The sequence below is a fragment of the Xyrauchen texanus genome, chromosome 20 (genome assembly GCF_025860055.1).
Source record: "Xyrauchen texanus isolate HMW12.3.18 chromosome 20, RBS_HiC_50CHRs, whole genome shotgun sequence".
Lineage (NCBI taxonomy): Eukaryota > Metazoa > Chordata > Actinopteri > Cypriniformes > Catostomidae > Xyrauchen > Xyrauchen texanus.
Genome location: NC_068295.1, coordinates 35960293 through 35985422, shown reverse-complemented (window position 1 = coordinate 35985422; position 25130 = coordinate 35960293). Strand labels below are relative to the sequence as shown.

Here is a 25130-nt window from a genome sequence, read left to right as displayed (position 1 = left end):
TGAAATATCTTACTTTGCTTGTAATGAGTCTATATAATATATTAGTTTCACCTTTTAAGTTGAATTACTGAAATTAATGAACTTTTGCACGATATTCTAATTTTTCGAGTTTCACCTGTATATTCAACATTACATAATGCATTTCAACACTCGAGGACGCGCGGCGAATGCGTCGCGTCGGGATTCCTGAGGATTACCCGGCGTGCCCCGCGGAAAAAGATGGCGCTGGACGGGAGAAGATGGAGATAAACTTTATCCGAAATCTGGAACAGTCGTTATCTACACCTGCGATCAGCGGAATCAATGTATCTGCTCACTGAGAGATAACGGCAAGAGGACGAAGGGTCGGCGGTCGCTCGTAAAGGAGCACACGGGGAGACTTTAGTGGACGTTAGCAAGTGTGTTAACCAGCGAGGGAAAAGAAGGAAAAGCGGCAAAGTTTATTCAGTTTAAGCAAGAGTCAAGACTGATCTTCACCAAACTCGGGCTTTAACTGCAGGAAATCAATCAGAGGTAGGCAAGAAATTAGTAAATATGTACCTCTCTGTCACACAGTCTGATCAGGTGTTATGAAAGGTATATTTCATATATTGTTGATATACGCGGGCCAAACAGTCACCATTAAGATGAAATGATAAACACACCCAGCAGTTCTGTACTGAACATAAACATCTATGTGGTCTGCTTCTCGATCTCCTCAAAGCAGCGATCGGATAACAGATTAGTCAATGTTACTATTCTTAAAAGTGCCGATGTCAGTGTTTCTCATATATATTTATTCGGCGGAGTCATTCATGACCATTGGCAGTATACATAAGACCCCAGGCAGTGTAGTCTGTTTAACGCGGCCTCTTTATTCACGTAGTCTGTGAGTTTATAGTAAATGTTTAATTATTAAATGCCCTTTTTCTGTTCGTGATCACATACTGCCAACAAGATCCGCTTGTGAACGTGATCTTGAAACACGATTTTATTTAATACAACACGATCAATTCTGGATCATGATTTCATTACGCGATGGGTTTATTACTTTTGTCCAAATATCCTAGCGTGGAAATGTAGAACAACTTAACGGGATGCAATTCGGAATTATATATATTTTTTTATTTTTATATATTTTCAGCGTCTATAGATCAGCCTAATGTTATCGTAAAAGAAACCGAGCGCGTACCGCTCAAGTTTTGTGAGCGGTATGCGCAATACTTATCTTGCAATATTAAATGTATTGCTAATATTTCCCCTTGCGTGATTTTTCCCCAATCCCTTTAGCGCAAGCCACGCCCCACATTCATGACAACCCTCAGGAACGTTTTCATTGGTCACCTCAATCTCGTGCTGATTGGCTACACAACGCTACGCCCCAAGTGAGATTTTCTTTAATTAAATACACAAAATACAAAAATGCCAGGGCTACACAAATGGGTATATAAGATAATTAAACATTACATACAGTTGACAAATTATGAAAACAAACAAATAAAAGGGTTGACATGTTTTTTCTGTGCGCTTTCTGGTATTTAGCAGTGATCAAAAACGATTTTTAATCTATGAAAAAAGAGGGGGAACCCCCCCACAGAGAATCTGTTATGTGTGAAAAAGCCCTCTGCCAACACAATAAAAAGGGTTATAAAAAACATTATTTTTGAATTCTTTAACTCATTCTCATTCTTTAATAAAGTCTTGCAAAAAATATTACTTTATAAAATGCTGTCCTAGCCTTGAATTCTAAACACTTCATCTGCATTAACTTCACATTTTGAGCCCCTTAGATGAATAATTAAAAGCACATTCAAATATTTGTACCATGGCTTGAACATTATTTTTAAACACCTCAATTTTAAACATTCTCTTAAATGTATTGTTTTACAAAATGTTAAATAATTTGTAAGCTTAAATACCATGGTATTTGTAGTAAAAACCATAATAACCACAACATTATGATTTTTATTACCATAGTTTTAATTTTCCTTTATTATTAATATTTGTTTACTATGAATATCAAGGTTAAAATATGGTTACTGTAGGGTCAATTTATTGCAAAAATGTTTTGTCTTAGTCCTTTAAGTCCCCTACGTACTGACAGAGTTCACCCATAGGTAATTTGTGAACCAAATTTATTAATATAAATCATAGTACTAGTATCAGACAGGGTTTATATCAAATTCATTTAATTCACATTTGTAACCTTCAGAAGTGAGGCTTGGTCTTCATCACAACCAGAGCAAACTTTCTCCACTGAGGGAGATCAGACTTAATATGATGAAAATTAAAAAAACAAAATCACATTGAGTTCTTCATAAACCATCAAGTAATTCTGATATTAAAAACTACCGTCAGGATTATGTATACTGTTGGTTGTCATCGGATCCATTCACGATCTTTCTGGAGTCTGAACTATTTACAGGTGACTGCGTGATTGAGATGACAAATGAAAACATTCCTGAGGTTTTAGTCATGATTGCGGTGCATGGTTTGTGCTTAAGTGGTTTGGGGGAATCACGCATTTCCCCTTACAGTTTGTGATGTGTACCGATTAAGGAAGTCAGTCGAAGCAATATGCAGAGTCAGCTTTGCCTCAAATTTTATTAATGAAAGTAATACAACTGAGCAGGAATTGTGCTGGGATCGAGTTGTATGAGAGTCCTTTCTGAACCAATCAAGGAAGTGTCTTTAGAGGTCACCTGTATTATAATGTTCATTATTCGCTTTGTGTCACCCCCAGCATGCAACATGATGCACATACCTATTTCTGGAGCTGCCAATGTTGATATAAGGCCGGAGCATCACTAAGCCAGCTCTGCGTAAATTAGATCAGTATCCTGATGTCACTGACTTCTCTGGCTGTGTCTCAAAACCCAGCGAGCTGCCTACCTAGATAGCATTTTTCAAAAGTTCAGAGCACGTGTCTATGGTGCCCCAAATGCAGTCTAGGTACACTTAAATAGTTCTGTGCATTACAGTGATGGTAAAGTGGTCATTTAATGAAGTTTTTCAATGTCAATACAAGCACTGATGTCTAAAAAGCATAGTGGCTGGTTTAATGTTGATTTATACTGTACATGCAAACAATTTACTGTGAGCAAATAAAATTGCTAAATTTTTTATATGATTTAACACTTAAGCTCCCAGTATATTTTGACAAGTGACACCAGGAGCGGCTCATAGCGAAAACGTTCTTGCATTAAAAAAAGCTATATGTAGGGCAACACAAATAACAGAATACTTCTGTCTCAAGATGCCCTTTTAAAAGTTGCAGGATATACAGGATATGAATGATAGATTTCTAAAAGTCAATTTTACCTAGTTATAATGCTAATTCTTGATCTCAGTAAATTCATTTGCACTAGGAAAAACTTTTACATAAAAAAAAAAAATGTAATTATTACAAAAATACTTGTAATTTTTAACTAGTAAAAAAAATAATTTTTAGTGCTGTCATTTAATATTTTATTTAAAATCGCGATTTATGTTTTGTAGTTAATCACGATAATTCACAGTTTATAGTGCTGAAATTTGACTCTAAATATACATCTTTTCTTGTCAAAATGCATGTATTTCTATCTTAGGAAAGAATGCAAATTATTTTTTTTTATTTTCTCCGCAATTTTGGAATGCCCAATTCCCACTACTTAGTAGGTCCTCGTGGTGTTACGGTTACTCACCTCAATCTGGGTGGTGGTGGACAAGTCTCAGTTGCCTCCGCTTCTGAGACCGCCAATCTGTGCATTTTATCACGTGAATCATTGTGCACAACACCGCGGAGACTCAAGCATATGGTGGTTTATGCTACTCTCCGCGATCCACGCATTACATATCACATGCCCCATTGAGAGCGAGAACCACTTAATCGTGACCAAGAGGAGGTTACCCCATGTGACTCTACCCTCCCTAGAAACTGGGCAAATTTGGTTGCTTAGGAAACCTGGCTCGAGTCACTCGGCACACTCTGAATTTGAACTCACGACACCAAGGGTGGTAGGCAGCGTCAATACTCACTGAGCTACCCAGGCCCCCAAAATAATGCTTTATTAACATTTTCCAACGAAAGCCTTTGACAGTAAAAAGATAGAAATACACTAAAATAGCACCTATTCAAGTAACATTAGATGTTTCCCAATGTCTAAGAGAGAGTTTGACTTATTGAAAGAACTAGTCTCCACATAGGTTGCATATTTATTGCAATTGGCATTAAATCTCTCATCCTCCACAATATTAATCTGCTGGTAGACTGTGGTTATCCGCTTTCCTACATCTTGATTCATAAGAGAGCATCAGTTTAATGTCTCCTAGCGGACGCATCGCCAGCGATGGTTTATGCTGGATTAAAGGTAAAGGCGTTAATCGCGATAATGCGTTAAACTATTTAAATTAATTGCATGCATTAATTCTGACAGCTCTAAATAAAATGTATTCCATTCCGTGTAAAATTACAGACATTTTTTGCAATTTATATATATCTTACTAGTAAAAATTATATTTTTTGATGTCAATAGTTACATTGTTACTAATGCAAGTGCCCATTCCTCATATCAACAATGGAATTACAACTAGTGAAATAGGCAGCTCTCATTGAAAATGAATGAGATGAATGAGTCTGTGTGAATGCCCCTAAAGGCATTCATTGTAAATGGGCCCCTATGGGATTTTGAGTATGTAAAATTACTTTAGACACCAGAGCAGAAAGGATATGCTCTTGCTCTAGGGCTTCTGGTTTTAAAAAAACAGTACATCACAAATTATTGTGATATCGCAAGTCAGAGTTCACCAAGCTTGGAATTTTTGTCCCCAACGGAATGCAAAATTTCTTCGCATGACCTTGCTTTTCCGGTCTGCCTCATTTGAATGGGAGTGAATGGAGCACAAATTGTAGCGTGATCACAGCTTTAATCGGTCAAGCTGGCCCATAATATCAAAATGTCTAAAGATCGGCCTATTAATCAGCCTGCCTGAAATATCGCTCTATCACTGGTATGAAATATACCATGCCATTCAGTATGTAGTATTACCATATGCATGCATTGTGGTATTTATATGGTACTCCAAGGTACTTCAAAGAATATCATGGTACTATTGTGCCATGGTTCATTTTTGTGTGTTTTTTTTTTTTTTTTGTAGTCAGCTGAACGATACTGGATAAATTGAGAATCACAATTTTTTGCATGAAACAAAGAAGAAAAACTGCTTGTTTCAATGATTAAAAAAAAACAAAACTTGGACATAAGGGTACTATACAAAGAAACATGTAATTTACTAAAGGTTCTGACAAAATGTTCTCTGAAGCAGCAGTGTTGCACTAGTGGGCTTGCACACTTTTGCTTCACTATGATCAAGGACTGAGTCCATCAAAAGATTAAAGTCTCCTCCCAATATTATATCATGAGCGGTGCCAGCGGCTTGTAACATCCCTTCAAGATCTATAAAAAAAGCCCTGATCATCAACGTTCGGTGCATAAATATTAGCCAAAATAAGACTTTGCCCCTGAATTTCAGCTATAACAATAATGACACTGTAAAGCAGTTAAAGGATGGGCAAGGAGGCGGCGAGAACCGGCTTGACGATGTAAATCATATTTTAATGAGAAACTCAAAGGACAACATAAACAAACATGACGGACATGTCCGCTAACGATCTCTCTCTACCGCACGGCCCTCTGCAGTCGGCCTTTAAACCTCACAGAGGCATAATTAGCCTAATATGGGACCGGTGTGTAGTATCACGACCCGGCCCCACCCTCCGCCCTGCCACAGACACTTCCTAATTTATCTTTACTCTGTTTGGGACATTTGAATGGTAGATGTTTACTTATCAGTGTAATGACTGCCCTGCTCTTACTCGAACCAGCACTATAAAAAAAATGCCCACCCCATATCTTTCCAAATTTGTCTGCTTCCTGTGGAGAAAGGTGCGTTTCTTGAAGAAACACTAGATCATATTTCTTATGCTTAAGAAGAGAAATAACTTGCTTTTTATGGGGTGCCCCAACCTATTCACATTCCAAGTGGAGAGAGACAATCCACTCATATTAACATTTGACATTTTGACATATGTAAGAAAAAATAGATTGTGTGTCAAAAACAAGATTATAAAGACCACATTCCAACATTGGTGCAACCATTAAAACCCGAACTTCCCCCAGAACCAAACAAACAGAAAAAGAAAAACGTGCGCATTAACCCGCCGCATGACATCGCAACTGCCGTCCATCTCTCCAAACTCAAACAGTCCATGTACGCCTACAAGGACCCCTGCGACAACTTTGCCGTCAGATTGCTCAGGTCTGGTGTTTCTATAAAAATGTTGTGATACAGAATTATAAACATAAAAAAAAACATATTCATCGACCACTATTTTTAACCAAACAACTATTGTAACTATTTTACTCTTTGCATTAAACATTTAAAATGTACCTAGAGTAAAAATTGAGTGATGATGCAAATGAATCTCTAAATGAGTTGTATACCAAATCAAGTGGACAGTTTGAACAGTTTGAGTTGCTTCTTGTGAGCAGTTTTCTGCATCTTCTCTCGCTCTAATCACTGACTGTGGGCTCTGTTAGCACTTCACACATTCATTCCACCGGTGTGTGTGTGTGTGTGTGTATTCTTTAAGAGGCTTGCGACCGGGTGACGGGTTGCAGGGATTTGTGCTAGGCGGTCTAGTGCGATAGTGCAGCCCCCTGTGGAGGTTTATCAATTAGGAAACAACCAGTGTGAACATGTTTAGGGAGGGATTTGTTGAAAGATTACTCTGTCAAGTACCTCTGCATGTTGCTCAATTTAGCTAAAGAGATAGAGGATGTGTGCTGTCTGGAGGGTTTAATTGGGAGAATGTGGTTGAGAGTCAGCTAATTGAACTTTAAGTCTTATTCCATTATGGGAGGTGCCATGATCAGATATGTAATATTTAATCTAGGGCAATCGGCTGTTTCAATAGCTGGGTTTCCACTCACCTATTTTTCTGTGAATTATGGTATGTCATACAAAGAAATTGCTTTATGTTAACACCAAGATGCAAATAAAATTTCCACAGTGTACATAAAATCATATACGCTCACTTGAGATGGATTTTATTCGGTAAGATCTTGGGCATCCACATAAACTACGATGGAAACACATTAACAAATAGTCATGTTACAGAACAATTCACTAATAACTGGACTAACCAGTATACCAATATCACTGCTTGGCATCTCAAATGTTGCTCTGTTCATTCCAAAATAACAGAGCCAAAGCCTGCCTCAAAATAATTGGCAACCACCAACCAGAATTGTCTTGACACACTGTCACTCTCATATATGTGACATCTAGAGATGTCCTGATCGATCGGCCGGCGATCAAAATATGTGATCGGCGATTGGCCGATCGTGCATAGATTTAGGGCCGATCTTTTTGCAACATGCAGGCAATCACACGTACAGCCGTGGCCAAAAGTATTGGCAGTGACAACAACTGAAGTTTTGTGCTTCAGTTGTTGTGGTGTTGATTCACATTGTTTGTAGATTATTGGGCAGAGTGATCAGCAGCAATTAAAATAATTGCAAAAAGCTTCATTGGCCAAAATAATCATTGGCCACTTTATCACAAAATCCCAAATTTCACTGTTTTGTGGCCCTGGCACAAAATGACCAGCCAACTTTATTTCACTAATCATATCAGCAGCACCGGGAAAGTGTGGTGCGGTGTGTGATGCTTTCCTGGTTTTTACTGGTTGTCAGTATGTCACAATGACATTTTGATATTGACAACAGAACTATTAATAACTGTTTCATTATTGTTGAACTTGGGCCTGATCAAGTGTAACTGTTCACTAAAATTAAGTGGAATTTGCCAAATTTAGTTTTTATAGAATTTATTTTTTGTTGTGACAATTCAAGTCAAGCTGTTTACACCATTTGTAAGTGTGTGTAAGATTGCTATTCATCCATACAGAACTCAGTGGATATGTGATTTTATTTTTGTACCTGAATATTAAAGTTAAAATATGCTATTACACCATTCTAAGTAGAAGTTGATTTTATATGTGTTTTATAAAAATGCATTAAGCTGAAGACATCTTTTATATATATATATATATATATATATATATATATATGTATATATATTTATATATATATATATATATATATTATATATATATATATATATATATATATATATATATATATATATATATATATATATATATATATATATATATTATGATTATTATTATATTTTAGTTACTTTGTTATTTTTGTAAACAAAAAAACAGTCTGCTGCTCTATTATCAAGGCAAATACAAGTATCGGATCGGGACTCTGTATCGGTAGATATTTAATATTTAAATATCGGATCGGGGGTCAAAAAAATCTGATCGGGACATCCCTAGTGACATCTTTCCCCAATCACTAGAAAACCAGAGTGTTTCGTCTGCATGCTTTTAAAGGGATAGTTTACCCAAAAATGAAAATTCTCTCATAATTTACTCTCCCTCATGGCATCCCAAATGTGTATGACTTTCTTTCTTCTGCAGAACACAAAGATTTTTAGAAGAATATTTCAGCTCTCTGGTTCCATACAAGGCAAGTGAATGGTGGCCAGAACGTTGAAGGTCCAAAAAGCATATAAAGGCAGCAAAATATTAATAATAATTATTAGTATCATCATCAAAACAACAATAATAATACTTCAGTTTTGAATTACTTACAGTTTTGCATTGAATTGGACTGCGTTCCAAAATCTAACATTAAATGAAAAGTGGATTGGGACCCTATTACAACTGGACCAAATTGGACCAACAAGAGGTCCGAGTCGAATTTTTAGTCCAGATTAAATGTGAACGCGAACAGTTATCTGTTCATTTTTGGACCAGTCGAAAGATGTGCATGTTCAGTTCTTTTAATGTAAACTCCATTCCGAACACCCTTAAGGAACAACTTTCTGTTGGCAGCAGATCATGTTCAAAACACGAACTAATTTAGAGATAAAAGGCTTGCTTGCTAATTTTTAGTTTATGCACATCCTGTTGAACATGTGAGCTGCTGTTTCAAAGTTATTTTATGCCTTTTTGTTCTTTTTGCCTTGATATCTATGCAGCGACAGTATGAGGTGTTAATTATTTTGCATATCGCAATTCAAATACATTGCACAATGTGTCCAAATAATTGCAACATGACCAAATCGTGCAGACCAACTCCAGACCATCACCTTGAACACACATTTCAAAGCAAGAATCATGTGCTTTTTCCTTTGCTTGACATACAAAGCAGAGCTGTTGAAGACGACCTTGCAGTTCAAATTGGTTTTGAATTTCACATTCACTCGTTTCATCAGCATTTGCCCACACACTGCATAGGCTTTCACTCAGAAAAGTTATGAGTCAGAATTTTCTGAAGCAACCGTTTGAATGGTTTCAATCTTCAAATACATTAAGGTAAATAAACCGTTGTTTTCACTATATGGTGCAGTATTGGAAGGAGGCACCTGTGAGGTTCTTCAGAAATACCAAGGTCATTCTACCATCGGATTTGTCCGAGGCTGTAGTGTCATTGGAAGCAACGAGAGTTATCATTCTACAAAATATTTGTATAATTTCAAAGGGTTACATGGATTTATCTGTCACTAAAAAGACTACAAGGACATTGTTTGCTGAGAACCTACATGTTATACTGTTTTGGAGGCTTCTTTGGAATGCACTAAAATTATTTTTGAATGGAAGGGAGTGCGAATTGTGAGGATTGTGTGGCAACATTCCATGGCCGAGCTCCCATTCTGGTGGAATGCTCCTCCATAACCAGCATTCAAATCTTGTGCAAATTTACCCTCCGCTTGCTTGCTCTTATGTAAGCTTGTCAGAGGTGTATTCCTGAAAGCAAGGCTAACTCACCGTGACATAAACCCTGAACTCTCGGTTGATTAACCCAAAACTTGCTTACTTGCTGTGTGTTGGTTCCAGAACACCTGCGTGGTGTTAGTTCACTCAACTGTGAGCTTGAAACTCTGAGTTTGTGTGCGTTCACGATGAACTCAAAGGCATTCTCAGCAGAACATGTATTTTAGAGATGGACCATACTGTATCTACTAATGTAGTAGAGCAGGCCGAGCATCAAAAAGACATCTTTTCATTAAATCACTTGACCACCAGCTAAAGGAGGGCACTGTAGGTTACTCTAAATGACAGCATGACTCATTTATATTTTCAGATAATTGAGAACAATGAACAAGTCTGGAAATGTGTGCATTTATATGTACTGTATATTACATGAATTAAAGTGATAAGGAATCACATCTCTAAATTCCATGCTGTATCTGTGGTCTGTGAAGTGATCGCATATTATCTAGTTAGTGTGAAATGAGAATGAGTGATTAATTGCTTAAGCTTTGAATTGGCAGACATTACCTGCATATTGATACTATGGAATGTAATGTTATAAATAACATGAATATAAATTATTATTATTATTATTAAATAAAATTATTTACAGGGCTCTCGCCGATCCTTAAAGTCTTAATGTGTTAAATTCAGTTTTCCAAAATTTAAGGTAATAAAAAGTCTGAAATATCTTAAATGATACAATAGAAGTCTTAATTTTTATTTAAAAAGGTCTTAAATTCATGGGCAGAAAGACAGAAATCGTGATTTGACCTAAAGTGATTATCAAACTTCAAAAGATTAAAATGTAATTAAATAAACATATTGTGAGTGTTTCCAGCTGTTGCAGAGCAGTTCACAATCATTTGGTTATATCGGATATTTATGACAAGCGATCACTAAAGACCAACTGTTAATCATGATTTAGTGTTGATGAAATTATAACAGTTTAATTTTAATTGTTCATTTTGTAATATGTTGTAGAGTATTGCAAGAGTGCACGTTTTATTTCCCTTATTTGTTTAAATGAGCAGCTGGAAGCAGTGAAGCGCAAACATTTCAAAATAAGAGTCCCTGCTGTATTTCAGCCTTTAAAGTTCTGCTCTATGAATCAAATCTTTTTTTCTTTTTTCCCTGGTTATTGGTATTTTGGTTGTACCATATACTGCCCTTCCCATCACAGGAAGGAAAGACTAAGAACATTTAATATAGGCTACCAATTTTTAAACTATTCTTTCTTTCAACACATTATCTTTCAAACTCTACAGCAACCCTGTATATAGTAAAAAGGCTAAATGTAAATACATAAAGCCCTTTCTTTACTGGTAGTTACATTTTGGAAAAAAAAATATTTTAATAACATTAACCTTCCCAGTCATAGATAAACAAACGAACCCTGAACTTCCCCCTGAACCAAACAAAAAGAAAAACATGCGCATTAACCCTGCACACGACAGTGCCAACTGTTATCCATCCCTCTTAACTCAAACAGTCCATATAAGCCTATAAGAGCCCACTCGACAACTTTGCCACAGGATTGATAGTCCGGTGCTTCTATAGAAATTTTGTGAGACAGAATTACATAACAGAAGAAAATCTATAAAACAAACTCCAGCCAATAGGCAGAATAAACACAAAGAACATGTAGATTTATCCACGTACTGTCCCGAAGTTGTATTCCTGCCCAAAACAAACTCCAACACACACAAAAACATTCAGTTTCCTCAGACAGTCAAACGAATGTTCAGTGAGCCGGCTGTTTCATGAGTGCAGCAGCTGACCTAGTCATTCCAATGTCCTGCAAAAAATATTCCACAAAACAAACTCCAATAGGAGGCACAAGCACAAAGAATGTGCAGATTCATTCACAACTGTCCCGAAGGAGTGTTATTCCACAAAACAAACTCCAGCCGCTAGGCGGAGCCAACCCAAAAAGAAACAAAAATTGGTGCCCAGCTTCCTCGGACAGGCAAGTTAATGTTCAGTGTGTCAGGCTCACTTGCTGCAATGTGAGAATCATTCCAATCATTCCAACTCATTCCATTGACTTTTTGAAGGACAATGCTTGTTGTGGGCATGTACATATTTTGCAGCTATCCTTGGTATCTATTCTCAACTTGGCCAGGAACGTAAGTGCAAAAGCGACCTTCCATTGATGTAAGAGCTTCTTGCATTCCTTGAATTGATCACGTTTCTCTTGACGAATTTGTAAAGTCTGGGAAAAATAAAATGCTGTGGTTCTTCTGAGGAAGCCTTCCTTTGCTCCTCGCGTAACACGAGATATCTATCGGATGATCTCAGAAATTTGGCCAGAATTGATCAGGGCCTGTCTCCCTCCACGGATCTCCGAGCCGGAACACTGTGAGCTCGCTCCATTTTCAGCTTATTGCCTGATATGTTGAGCAGAATCTGGAAGAGCTCGTCAAGAATTTCACCATATCTCGGCCTTATTCATTCTCAGGAATTCCAACAATTTGGACGTTGTTTCGCCGATTCTGATTTTCAAGGTTTTTCAACTTTTCCCAGATGCGTTTCAAATCTGCCTTTTTCACCTGCAGGTTAGCAGCTAATTCCCTCTCCGATGACTCAAGAAAATCAATCCGTTTCTCAATGTCCCCATTCTTGTAACCAACTCAGAGAATTTAATCATTGAAAACATTCCCTGTCTTAGGTCAGATAGGATCACTATATTTTAAGAATGTGAAATGTCAGAATAATAATAGAGAATGATTTATTTCATTACATTTCCAGTGTGTCAGAAGTTTACATACACTTTGTTAGTAATTGATAGCATTACCTTTACATTGTTTAACTTGGGTGAAACATTTTGGGTAGCTTTCCACAAGCTTCTTACAATAAAATGTTGGAATTTTGGCCTATACCTCCAGACAGAACGGGTGTAAATGAGTCAGGTTTGTAGGCCTCCTTGCTCGCACATGCTTTTTCAGTTCTGCCCACAAATTTTCTATAGGATTAGTTCAGGGCTTTGTGATGGCCACTCCAATACCTTGACTTTGTTGTCCTTAAGCCATTTAGCCACAACTTTGGAGGTATGTTTGGGGTCATTGTCCATTTGGCTGATGTCTTGAGATGGTGCTTCAATATATCCACATAATTTTCCTTCCTCATGATGACATCTATTTTGTGAAGTGCACAGTCCCTCCTGCAGCAAAGCACCCCCACAACATAATGCTGCCACACCCATGCTTCACGGTTGGGATGCTGTTCTTCGGCTTGCAAGCCTCACCCTTTTTTCTCCAAACATAACAATGGTCATTATGGTCAAAAAGTTACATTTTTGTTTCATCAGACCACAGTACATTTCTCCAAAATTAAAATATTTGTCCCCATGTGCACTTGCAAACTGTAGTCTGGCTTTTTATGGTTTTGGAGCAGTGGCTTCTTCCTTGCTGAGCAGCCTGTCAGGTTATGTTGATATAGGACTCATTTTACTGTTTTATGTTTACTTGTCTACCTGTTTCCTCCAGCATCTTCACAAGGTCCTTTGCTGTTGTTCGGGGATTGATTTGCACATTTCGCACCAAACAACGTTCATCTCTAGGAGACAGAATGCGTCTCCTTCCTGAGCGGCATGATGGCTGCGTGGTCCCGTTGTGTTTATACTTGCATACTATTGTTTGTACAGATGAACATCGTACTTTCAAGCATTTGGAAATTGCTCCCAAGGATGAACCAGACTTGTGGAGGTCCACTATTTTTTTTTCTGAGGTCTTTGCTGATTTCATTTGATTTTCCCATGATGTCAAGCAAAGAGGTACTGAGTTTGAAGGTAGGCCTTAAAATACATCTACAGGTACACCTCCAATTCAGTACACCTTCTATCAGAAGCCAATTGGTTAATTTTCTAAAGGCTTGATATAATTTTCTGGAATTTTCCAAGCTACTTTAAGGCACAGTTAACTTGTGTTAACCTTTGACCTGCTGGAATTGTGATTATAGTCAATTAAAAGTGAAAAAATCTGTCTGTAATCAATTGTTGGAAAAATTATTTAAGCCCTAAATGACTTGCCAAAACTATAGTTTGCTAACATTAAATCTGTGGAGTTTTAATGACTTCAGCCTAAGTGTATGTAAACTTATGACTTCAACTGTACTCTGGAGCAGGTTATGTTCAGAGAGTAAGTTGCTTTGTCTACTAACATATCCTGAAAGTTACCTCCGTTTTGGAACCGAAAGTTGAGGTTATACACTTACTCGGAGTAAACTTACCCGGGTAAGTAGCTTAACCTGCTTTCTAGAATACCCTCCAGGTCTGTATTTATGTTTGTTGCTTGAATCCATTTATCTGTGACCTGCAACATAGCCTGAATCTCTTCTCTAAATTACAGACACCGGTTAATTCTCCTTTCTTCACACCATTTCTCCATTTGTCTCTTTCAGGGCACTTTCTGTTCTCCACCTTCATCAGTTCTCAAATAACGCTTCGGGATTCTCATTTAAAGGTAATGGAATCACTAGTTGCCCATAATGACCAAATTAGCAGCTGAAATGTCTCGTAAAGTGTCAGTACTTTAGAGAAGGGAGAGTGTGTGCTTTTGGGCTTAAGCAATTCACCCTGAAATTAAATTCCTCTGCCTTATATTAATTTGACGTACCTGTCTACTAATAGATTAAGAGGATTAGGCCTATTTTTCATGTTCAGGGTTGTTATTTGTAACATCAAAGTCAACAAAAATGTTTCTAACAATGATTATTTGCAGAATTAATATAAATTTTGAAATACTACAATAAAACTAATTTTTACTTGATTTTCATGTATAAGTTGTACACAATTCTTGGTGGCTTTAATTATACATTTTCAAGTAAATGTTACTCACTCTTTGTAGGTAAATTTTACCTAAGCAATGTAGCCCTGAAGCCATGCTTTTAAAAGTGTACTAACATTTCAATGCATTTTTAATGTACTTAGTTATGCATCACATGACACAAGGACATCGTCTTGCATGCAATGTATTCTATTAGACAACACTTTGCTTAATAGTGATAAAACAAGATCCAACGCTGCGCACGAAGATCTCAATACTTGGTGCACAAAACACATTGTCTTAACAATCATTAAGATAAATAATCATAAATAATTAGGGATGGGATGACAAATAGAATTTTGATTTCATGAAGAAAAAAAATACAACTTTGTTTCTAAATTTGCAACATTGTTTTCTGTCCATGTGACACGTCAAACATCACAGTCTCTCTATTGCTTGATTTGACCATTACTGCACTTTTTTCTACAGCGTTTACAGGGTTCACACAAGGTTGAAGTGCTTGAATTTAGCTTTTAGAAATGTAAGTACCTGAATACCTGGAAAATCGCCTTGTTTTGATAAAAAGTGCTTGAGTTTAAAGTGGATGGTTTTACTATGTGTAATGTGTGTCCATCAAAGATGAGGCGCCTTTCATTGAATAATGTGTGTTAATATCCTTTCTGTTCTCTACAGTCAGATAAAAAGTAACAACAATTACCTGAGATATTTTTGTTGATGTTCACTGAACTGGAACACTGAAATGCATGTTGAACTCTTAAAGTGACAGTAACCTTTTTATCGTTTCTTATACAAATGAATGTAAACTCAGTGTTTTACTTGTAAATTGTACACATTATTTCCAACAGTGATAGCACAGATCATTATTGTATATGCCATTACATGATATAATATTAAATAATAGAATGTTTATTTCTTTTTAACAAAATTAAGATGTAATTACAATAATTATGACAAACAAATTATATAAAAATAAAATTCACTTTCACATACTTTTTTCCGGATCTGTTCTGTTCTATTGCTTGTTCTACACCTAGACTGAATGTACCCCACAATTTTTTTAAAGATTATTTGTTTGTGATCTTTACTTATAAAGTTATATGAGCAACAATTATTATTTGAACTTTGAGCATTTATAATGTGTATTAAAGAACTTTATTTTGATGAGAATTTATAATTTGTATTTTGCTCAAACATTCTTTCAGAAAATAAAAAAAGATCTAATATTTAGTCATTGAAGTGTTATTATATGGAATTGAGATTGTATTAAATCATAAACCTCATTGTATATCAAACCGAATCATGAGATAACTATATTGTACCATCCCAATAAATAATATTAACTTTAAAGCTAGAGCATTCATTTACATGTTAGAATTGAGTACAAATGTTGAATTTGCTTATTATTTATAAGTTCACGCTTATACTTATTCAATGTAGAAAGTACTTAATCATTTCCACTATATTTACTACACCACAAAATGTTTTTTTCAGTGTACCCTATGTGATTTTGAATTTCTTACCTAGAATAAAATTCTTAAGCCATAAGTTTTTGTCAAGATTCTGCAGTGTAAATTGTTAAATGGGGTTACCTTCTGCAATGTTTTTTCTAATCATGCCAAAATAATGAAATCAGACTGAATTGTGACCAAATTTCAAACTTCACATCATTTATTAAGGAATTGTAATCTAATCGTTGTCAGATGATGGTTTCTACCACACAACAGTAGAAATGTATGAATCAGTTGAGATTTTTCACTACCCTTTATACCGTGGTATAGAATTATCGTAGCACTGTTATCAGTGGGTGGTACTTGACTTTATTATTTGCACATAAGTGCAATGGAGAAACATGGAGTTATGAGAAATACAGACCGGTCTCAAGCATGTCAACACATGTTATGGTGTTTGGCATAATGCAATGCCGTTTAGTTGCACGTTAATATAGAATTCAACTGATGTGCGCTCACAGGTGTGCGAATATCGGCTATTTTACAATGTAGCACATCCATTTAGAGTTAAGAGACTGACCTATTTGTTTTATAAGACTAATATATATATATAATTATAGTTTTAATCAAGGAGAAACAAAGGCTAGTTGTCACGTTTTTTTTTTACTCCAATGAATATTTCTCTGATTAGGTTTATTTTTAAAGATCAATTTCTGCATAGACTCATACTTTGAAGTTTTGGCTACTAAAAAGCTATCGAACATTTTCATCATTTTTGGCAAGAGAGAATGATACAATTAATTGAACACACATTGACCTTTTGTGAAAACATACATCAATAGCTGGGTTTTTAATTAGGTTTTTTTATGTATATTATATCATAGTTCAAATCACAATTGCAATATTTTTCAAAATAGTTCCAAGAAGTCATCTCGCTCTTTATGATGTCACTTGTTTTAGCCTGTGATGTTAAGAGAAACTGGCAACAGTAATCCCCATTGCACATTAGGCCTGACCACACACACACACACACACACACACACACACACACACACACACACACACACCAGCTGCTAGAGAGAGCTTAGCACTCGAGTGATCACAATAGCAGGTGGCTGTAGCCCATTGCACCGCCTCACCGTCAGTGTCATCATGTTGCCCGTAGAACTTTGGTTTCCAAACAACTTTGCACTTTGGGTCCATGCTTATCTAATTGTTATTATTGTCTTCCCCAGCACTTCCTTTTGAATATTCTGCTGTCAACTCTTCATCTCAAAAGAGCTGTTGATCATCAAGACTTCACATTCATATTTCAGCAGCTCTGTTTGCATGTGAACTGCATTGATTATTTTGCATTGTTCTATCCCTGAAAGGGAAAAATGAAACTGAATTGCAGCGTTAGTGTATAAAGAACCCAAAGCGTGACTGTGTCTGTTTTTTACGCCATTGCAGGATGTTACCTCGGTCTGCTACCAGCTCACGGCAGGCAGTTCATTGACGCACATCTTTTCTTGTCCCCTCCTCAACATATCACTTGCTTGTCCTCCTGACGTCAGCACTTTTACTATTTTTGTCCCCAATGGACATTTTTGCGGAAGTATAATTAAAATCCCTTCTTCCTGAATCACAAATTGCCCTTTTGGTGTTGGGTTTTTTCCCAACCCTGTCATTCACTGAAAGGTCACAGTGGATAATCTATCTGTTGGACAGAATTACCTATTTCTGTCAGTGTTGCCCTGGAGCTCATGTTACAGGTGCGGCTGACGTCTTCAGTTATCCAGTTGACACAGTTGAGTATTGGAATTTCCATTAGTATGAAAGTCTAATGGATAAATTCAAATTTAATAATATTTTTGGGTAGACAATTCCTTCATTCATGGTGCCTTTGTCTCCTTTCACTCTCTTTTTTTTCTGTTGCCTGAAGATTATCAGGAGCCTTTCCAATGTTGATTCGGGTTCAAGTGGTTGATTGTGTCGATTGCATATCGAGGCTGTGTGGATGTTCCCCCACCCAGAAGCAGTAGAGAAACTAAAAGAGCCACCTCAGCTATAATCCAAGCTCTTACCAACCCTGTGCTGTCAGCCAGGGGTCCCATTACCATTATGTATTTTAATTAGTGATCACTATTACTCATACTTTGGTTTGGGGTTTGTTCAAATTGCTTACCCTGAGTATGAAACTTCATTACTTAAATTGTCCCACATGTTTGTGCTTTGAACATTGATGATACCTCAACTTGTGAGGCTTGTGGATTAGCTGTAACACATCTGGATGTTTTACTTTTACTATTCCCATTGTTTTCAATGATGATTCCCATTTCAGTAAAAAGATTTGGTTAGTACAGTTATTTTTTTAATTGGCTAATTATTTTTTTAATAAACAGTTTAAATAATATTTTATATCATTTATTATAATGACCATCTTTTTTCTCATTGCGGTAATAAAAATGTGCATATTGGTCATGAAATTAAAATTTGGCTTAATTTTTAATGTGCAAAATCCGATTTCTTAGATTACGGAGTAAATTGGCTCTCTCTCGAACCATCGCCACCGGCCGTCTTTATCCCTCTCGTGCCTCATCAGGCCGATTGGGGACCGGGCGCGCGATATTCCGACCCGGCCCCGCCCCCCTCCGCTCCAAACTCCTCCCGCCGTTATCTCAGGCCGGGGTGCCACCGGCATGACGTGCATCCCCCTTATCCCTGGGGCGGGGTGTATCTTGTGTCCCGTGTGGTCATCCCCGCCTTCCTCGCCCTGGGAGGAGACAGGAGGGGAAGACAACAACAACAAAAAAATAAAAAATAGGTGAGGGAAAAGGCCAACACGGTGCGAGAGAGAGAGAGAGAGAGAGAGAGAGAGAGAGAGAGAGAGAGAAAAAGCTCACTCACCGGTTCTCTGATGTACCGTCGCGTGGTCCTCGAACACTCCTCCACACTCAGACACTCCTCCAAACCGGAGTCAAACCTTCGACCCCCAGCGGGCAGAACGCCCCTCTGCTTTTCTGGCAGCAAATGGGGACACTCTTCCGCCCCTGGCAGCGGCCCTACCGCTCGGGTGGTCGGGAGTATTCATTCCCTCCTGCCCCGCGGACGGCGGTCTCCCTCGATCCGGCGTCCGGCTACTCGTCACCGGCAGATGGCAGTGGCGCTCCTCGGCCGACGGCAGGTGGCTCTCTACGGCATCCAGCGCGCTCCGGGTATCCAGTCACCAATGCAAGTTAGCTGGGCAGGAGGCGGCGAGACCGCTTCTCAATATCAGTAGTATTGAGCTAAACTCAGACCAAAACACGGCAAGCATAAGCAGTGCGCACACACACATGGGTAGACGGACAGTGTCGTAGGTCTCTCTCGCAACGGGCATCGCCTCCTCTCTCGCGGTTTCGACACCAATGTAAGGGCGGTTAAGATGGGCACGGAGCGACGCCGAGCACACGCGCTTGTCAATATAAACTAATAGTTTGAAACTTGTAAGACTCAAAAGTTCTATGAGACCTTTCACCTACTAAAGCTGGATTTTCAAGCAATCCCTTGTTGTGGAGTTGGCACTGGCATCAATAAAATGTATGATTGTGCCGGAGTGGGATTTCTTTGCATTTTCTGTACGCACTGAGTATTCTAAATCCTGTCGAATTCATGAATGAATATAAGACGATTAGGTAGCTATTGAAACACGCGCTGGCCTTAACCTGCAGGCATGGAAATAAACTGGCTATGAACCTGTTAAAAGCAATAAATGAAAAAGCCCCATTATTATTACAAGTGTCCATATCCAATATTCTCTGCAGGTCTCTTAGGTATTTTTTAGAGGTGAGTCCTATATGCAGTGATGGTTCATTTACCCCATCACTCTTGGGGTTGGCTGGTGATATTAAACTTGTGATGAAAGCAGTTCAGTGTAGTCAGTACTGTGGCTCCCTGCGTGGGATTTGTATTTACATGCCATAACACAGAAGCCCACTGTGCCTCCTAGAGTGTGAGAGAAATGGGATGTCTCGTAAAGCTCTTGAACTGGATGCTTTGGCTACAAAAATGATACCTCAATATTTTTCAGCCCATTGACCATGTTCTCTCTTTATCTCGTGATTGCTCTGTAATTATGTAAAGCTGAAGTGTGTATCTTTTTCCTGTGTAAAAATACTTATTCTTATCCCAGCTTAATATATCAGAGACAACTGCAAGAAATCTATTAATATTCAGTAAGCTGTTTGAAAAAAAACACTTATTTTTGCAATTCTGTTTGGTGAAATTTTTTTCCCAATTTGGCATGCCTAATTCCCAATGCGCTCTTAAATCCTTGTGGTGGCGTAGTAATTTGGCTCAATCTGGGTGGTGGAGGATGAATCTTAGTTGCATCTGAAACCATCAATTCGTGCATCTTATCAAGTGGCTTGAGCGAATTTAAATTAAAAACATTTTTTAACAAAGTTTTGTGTGAAATTGAGTAAATGTGCTAAATAGGAGTTTACTTTTTTTTTGCATTTTTATGGTTATATTACATTGTGTGATATATCAGCATTGTATCGGCCACACTGCTCTCTGGATATCTGCATCGGCCATTAAAAAAAACAATATCAGTCGGCCACTTCTCCTGACCCGTATCTGCAAGAATACGTGTACAGGGGTTCCTAATTAAGTGCTCAATGAGTGTTAAACAATGAATAGTAATAATAAACCAACATATATTTTTACTAAAACGTTTTTGTGAATGAACAGGGTGTGCAAAAACGAAATCTTTACTAGCATATTTTTCAGTACAGTTTGAAAACCACATTATAATACTGAATTATTATTGTGAGATCCTCTCAAGTTTATTATTTATAGTAAAATACTAAATTATTATTATTATTTTGAGAATGAGATTTGTTTTATTCAATAGTTGGCTAATATATATTTTTGTTCTACAGTACATTGCGTCAACCGTTCACTTTGAAACAAACAGAATACATTAATTCAATTGCAGTACTTTGCGGTTTAATAATCACATATGACCATATTGCTATTTTTAAGTTATTATGATTAATTGTGCAGCTCTGAAGGATATTCGTGTAATGACGCACTCTTTAGGAGACATATTGGCTAAATAAAAAGTGCATCAATATATTTAGCGACAATCATGATATTGCTTTATTTTATATTGCCAGCAAAATCATCACGATTATATTGTAAATTTATCTTCCAGCCATAATCAGATCCCTTGTTCATTTCTATGTCTTCTAGAATCTCTTAAATTTTCCGAACATTAGCGTAAGTGTAAAAAAAAAAAGAAGTTTTTTTTATATAATAAAAATATATATTTGGTTTGTAAAAAAATTATGGTATCTTACATTCCTTAGGGAAACGGTCCCCAGATTAAAATGGCATCCCTTTTTCTTGTTTATTTTTAAATTTTTGTATTTAAAATTTTGTTCTATTAGACTATGCGAAGATGCAATATGGCATGTAATACAGCATTGTTGTTGAGAAATACCAGCTACTTCAAATGCTCAACCTTGTAATTGTGTTGCAAGTTATCATTGAATCTGTGTTTAGGACCAACAACACTTGCTAGTGCCCGAATTCATGTTCACACGATTCTGATTCATGTCGTAGTTGAACAAGGAGCAGGAAGAGACACAGCCTTGCATTGAGACCAGAGACCGCATTCTCCTTCCCACATCTGAAGGAGCTTAATTCAGACACAGGAAAGCACTCTTGCCCCTGAGTTCCTTCGGTATTTATAACCAGAGCGCTTCTGGGATTTACTGACATTCCAGATGTGCCACTGACATGACATTGGCTTAGACTGTCCAGATTTCCCAGTGTCCCTTTTCCTCTGCTGTTTTCCATCATGAAGAGTTACAGCAGTGGTGGTGATTGATGAAAGAAATCTCATATTCAAGCTGGTCACTAGGCAGAAAAGTACCATTTGAACTGATTTTCCAGAGTTGTTTAAAGGTGAAGTGTGTAATATCTGAAATAACTTTTATTTAATGCTGTCTGGGATGTTTTTCCTTAATATCTCTGTACTCCTAGAGTCAGGAAGTTCACAGTTAAGGCCAACGGAGTTCAAGCACTCTAATCCAATGGAGAGCTCCACAATGTCATGAAAACAATTTTCACGCAGGGCTTTCCATCTTCCTTTAAGCATACGTTACTTATCACTTTCTGAAAGGCTTTGTATGAATGTTGTATAGAAATCAGTTATCCTTCTTGGAAAATTGTTGATGGGCACACTCTTGACTTGAAGGAAATTAAAAGCTGGAATATGCTTTGTTTTTCTGTGTACATTTACGCCACAAGCATGGTCGGGTGTTCTTGCTTTTCGAAGTATACTCTTTTGTACTCAAGACTCCACTTTTCTTGCTATTTTGTTATCGACAAAGGGAAAATGCGTAAAACAAATTTTTAAAAATGTGCCGTCTTCTGACTATTTCCATTCAAATGGCCTTTGACCGATAAAATGATGTGCGTGATGGTGTCATGCCTAAAAAAAACTATTTGTCACATAAGTTTTGGTATATCACTAAAGAATTCTGCCCTTAAGCATTTTAGAATACATTAGGTTTTTTAGGCTATATCACAGGCCTATTTTTTCTATATACTTTTTTACATCGTAACTGTTGGTTAACGTTCTTTAACAGCTGTCATATTTACATCATGAAATATGTGCATCTTTTCAGCACATTTGTTTTCTCTCGTAGATTTGGCTTAGCCTGTCTGTTAATTATTTTCAACAATGTCCTGACTGTTTTAATTTTATGTAACTTTTACTCTGTGAATTCCATTTAGAAAAGGCTATTAGGGTTGCACTATTGGTCCGCTAATAATTCAATTGTTTTCAGTAAATAAACCTATATTTGCTAAAGGTGAATGTGTTTTATATAATGTATAATGATGATGATGATGATGCAAGGTGAGCATGTTGCATATAAATGCTCCTTTTCAGCTGAATTTTGTGACGGATTTGGAATCGATGAAGCATTTTAAATTGTTTTTTAGACTAGTCGACTCCAAACTTTTCAATTAAACGTCAGTAAATGTAGTCGTTCAGCACATCCCTAATCTTCACACAGATCTTCAACAGATCACTGGAGCAGTGTGAAGTTCCCTGCTGCTTCAAATGCTCCACCATCATCCCTGTCTCAAAGAATTCCAAAAGAGACTGGTGTTGGCCCACCTGAATGACATCACTTGACCCTTTCTGGATCCTCTTCAATTTGCTTATCAAGCAAACAGGTCTGTGGATGATGCAGTCAACATGGTATTGCATCATATCTGGACAGACCAGGGACATATGCAAGGTTCCTTTTTATGGACTTCAGTTCGGCTTTCAACACCATAATCCTAACTATTCTCTGGACTAAATTAAACCAACTCTCTGTTCCACACCTCTATATGTCAGTGGATCACTAGCGTTCTGACAGACAGACAGACAGGCAGCAGGAAATTCACTCCAGCTACTGTACGACCAGCACTGGTGCCCCCGAGGAATGTGTGCTCTCCCCACTACTCTTCTCCCTGTATACAAACGACTGCACCGGCAAGGACCCCTCTGTCAATTTCCTAAGGTTTGCAGATGACACTACTGTCATCGGCCTCATCCAGGATGATGATGAGTATGCATTCAGAATGGAGGTTGAACAGATGGCTGTCTGGTGCAGTCAAAACAACCTGGAGCTGAACACGCTCAAAACAGTGGAGATGATAGTGGACTTTAGGAGGAACACCCCAACATTTATCCCCCTCACCATTCTGAACAGCACTGTGGCAGCAGTGGAGACATTCAGGTTCCTGGGCTCTACCGTCTCACAGGACCTGAAGTGGGAGACCCACATTGACTCATTGTGAAAAAGTCCCAGCAGAGATAAATTCACCAGCTGAGGAAGTTCAATCTGCCACAGGCGCTGCTTATACAATTCTACTCCGCAGTCATTGAGTCAGTCCTCTGGACTTCAGTAACTGTCTGGTTTGCTTCAGCTACGAAATCAGTCATCAGAAGACTACAAAGGACAGTTCGGACTACTGAGCAGATTATTGGTTGCCCCCTGCCCTCCCTTCATGAACTGTACACTTCCAGAGTGAGGAAAAGTGCTGGAAAAATCACTCTGGACCCCATTCACCCAACCTAATACCTTTTTGAACTGTTGCCTTCTGGCCGGCGCAACAGAGCATTGAGCACCCGAACCGTCAGGCACAAGAACAGTTTTTTCCCTCAGGTTATCCATCACATGAACACTTAAAACTGCCCCATTGAGCAATAATTATGTGCAATATACAGCTCAGTTTGTGTGTGTGTGTGTGTGTGTGTGTGTGTGTGTGTGTGTGTGTGTGTATATTTTTAAGTTAATTCACTGACTACTAATAAAAGACTTCTTGGATGGGAGTCTCCATCTGTGCTTGAGCTTGGCTTGTCTTTTCGTTTTTCACAGATATGTCTGCTTCATTAAGCTAATCTTGAAAGGCAATACAGTTGCCATTTTTGTTTGCATTGCAATAGACATTTGATAGTCATTGAATGGATTGAGAAAGGACAAAGCACCTTTTGATTTTTGGAAACCTCAGTCGCTCTAGATGTCATGTGGTCTCCCTCTCACAGTGGCTTTCTCTGAAACTCTATAACAAACCATTCTGAAGCTCTGTTACGTTCCTGACTGCTGGTGCGTAACCCGGAAAACATTTAGTTTGTTCTTATTATTCCACATTCCCTTTCACTTGCTCACTCCTTTTTCATCCTTCTCTTGTCTATCAGGCAAGTCATAATTCTCAATATGTGTGTTACTTGCTTGGAGCGCAATAAGTTCTCTGTCTAATTAAACTAGTAGAGAAATGCTCTGCATGGCTTGTCCTGTGTTGTCTCTCATTGCTAGCAGGGTATTTTGAGATCCTTACATCACAAACAGTGGTTGCATCTGTTGAATAGCTCCTGGAAACTGGCTGTCTCGAAGCAGTTGCTGCTGTACAAAATAATTTCTTCTCTCCCAAGATCCCAGTGGTTTCAGCATTTTAGTGAAAAGTTTAAATGGGTTAACAAACCCTAACTTCTTTGTATTTGTTTCATCCCCTTTT

At 37.7% G+C, this 25130-nt stretch overlaps 1 protein-coding gene across 2 annotated transcripts in view; it reads left to right on the top strand.

Annotated features, from left to right (window-relative positions):
- Positions 1-220: 220 nt before the first annotated feature.
- Positions 221-25130, top strand: part of tjap1 (tight junction associated protein 1 (peripheral)) — a 118802-nt gene continuing 93892 nt past the window's right edge. For both annotated transcript variants that reach the window (XM_052151076.1, XM_052151075.1), the window contains exons 1-2: positions 221-513; positions 14252-14313. The gene's annotated coding sequence lies outside the window, so the exon portion shown is untranslated. The remainder of the gene's footprint in view (positions 514-14251; positions 14314-25130) is intronic.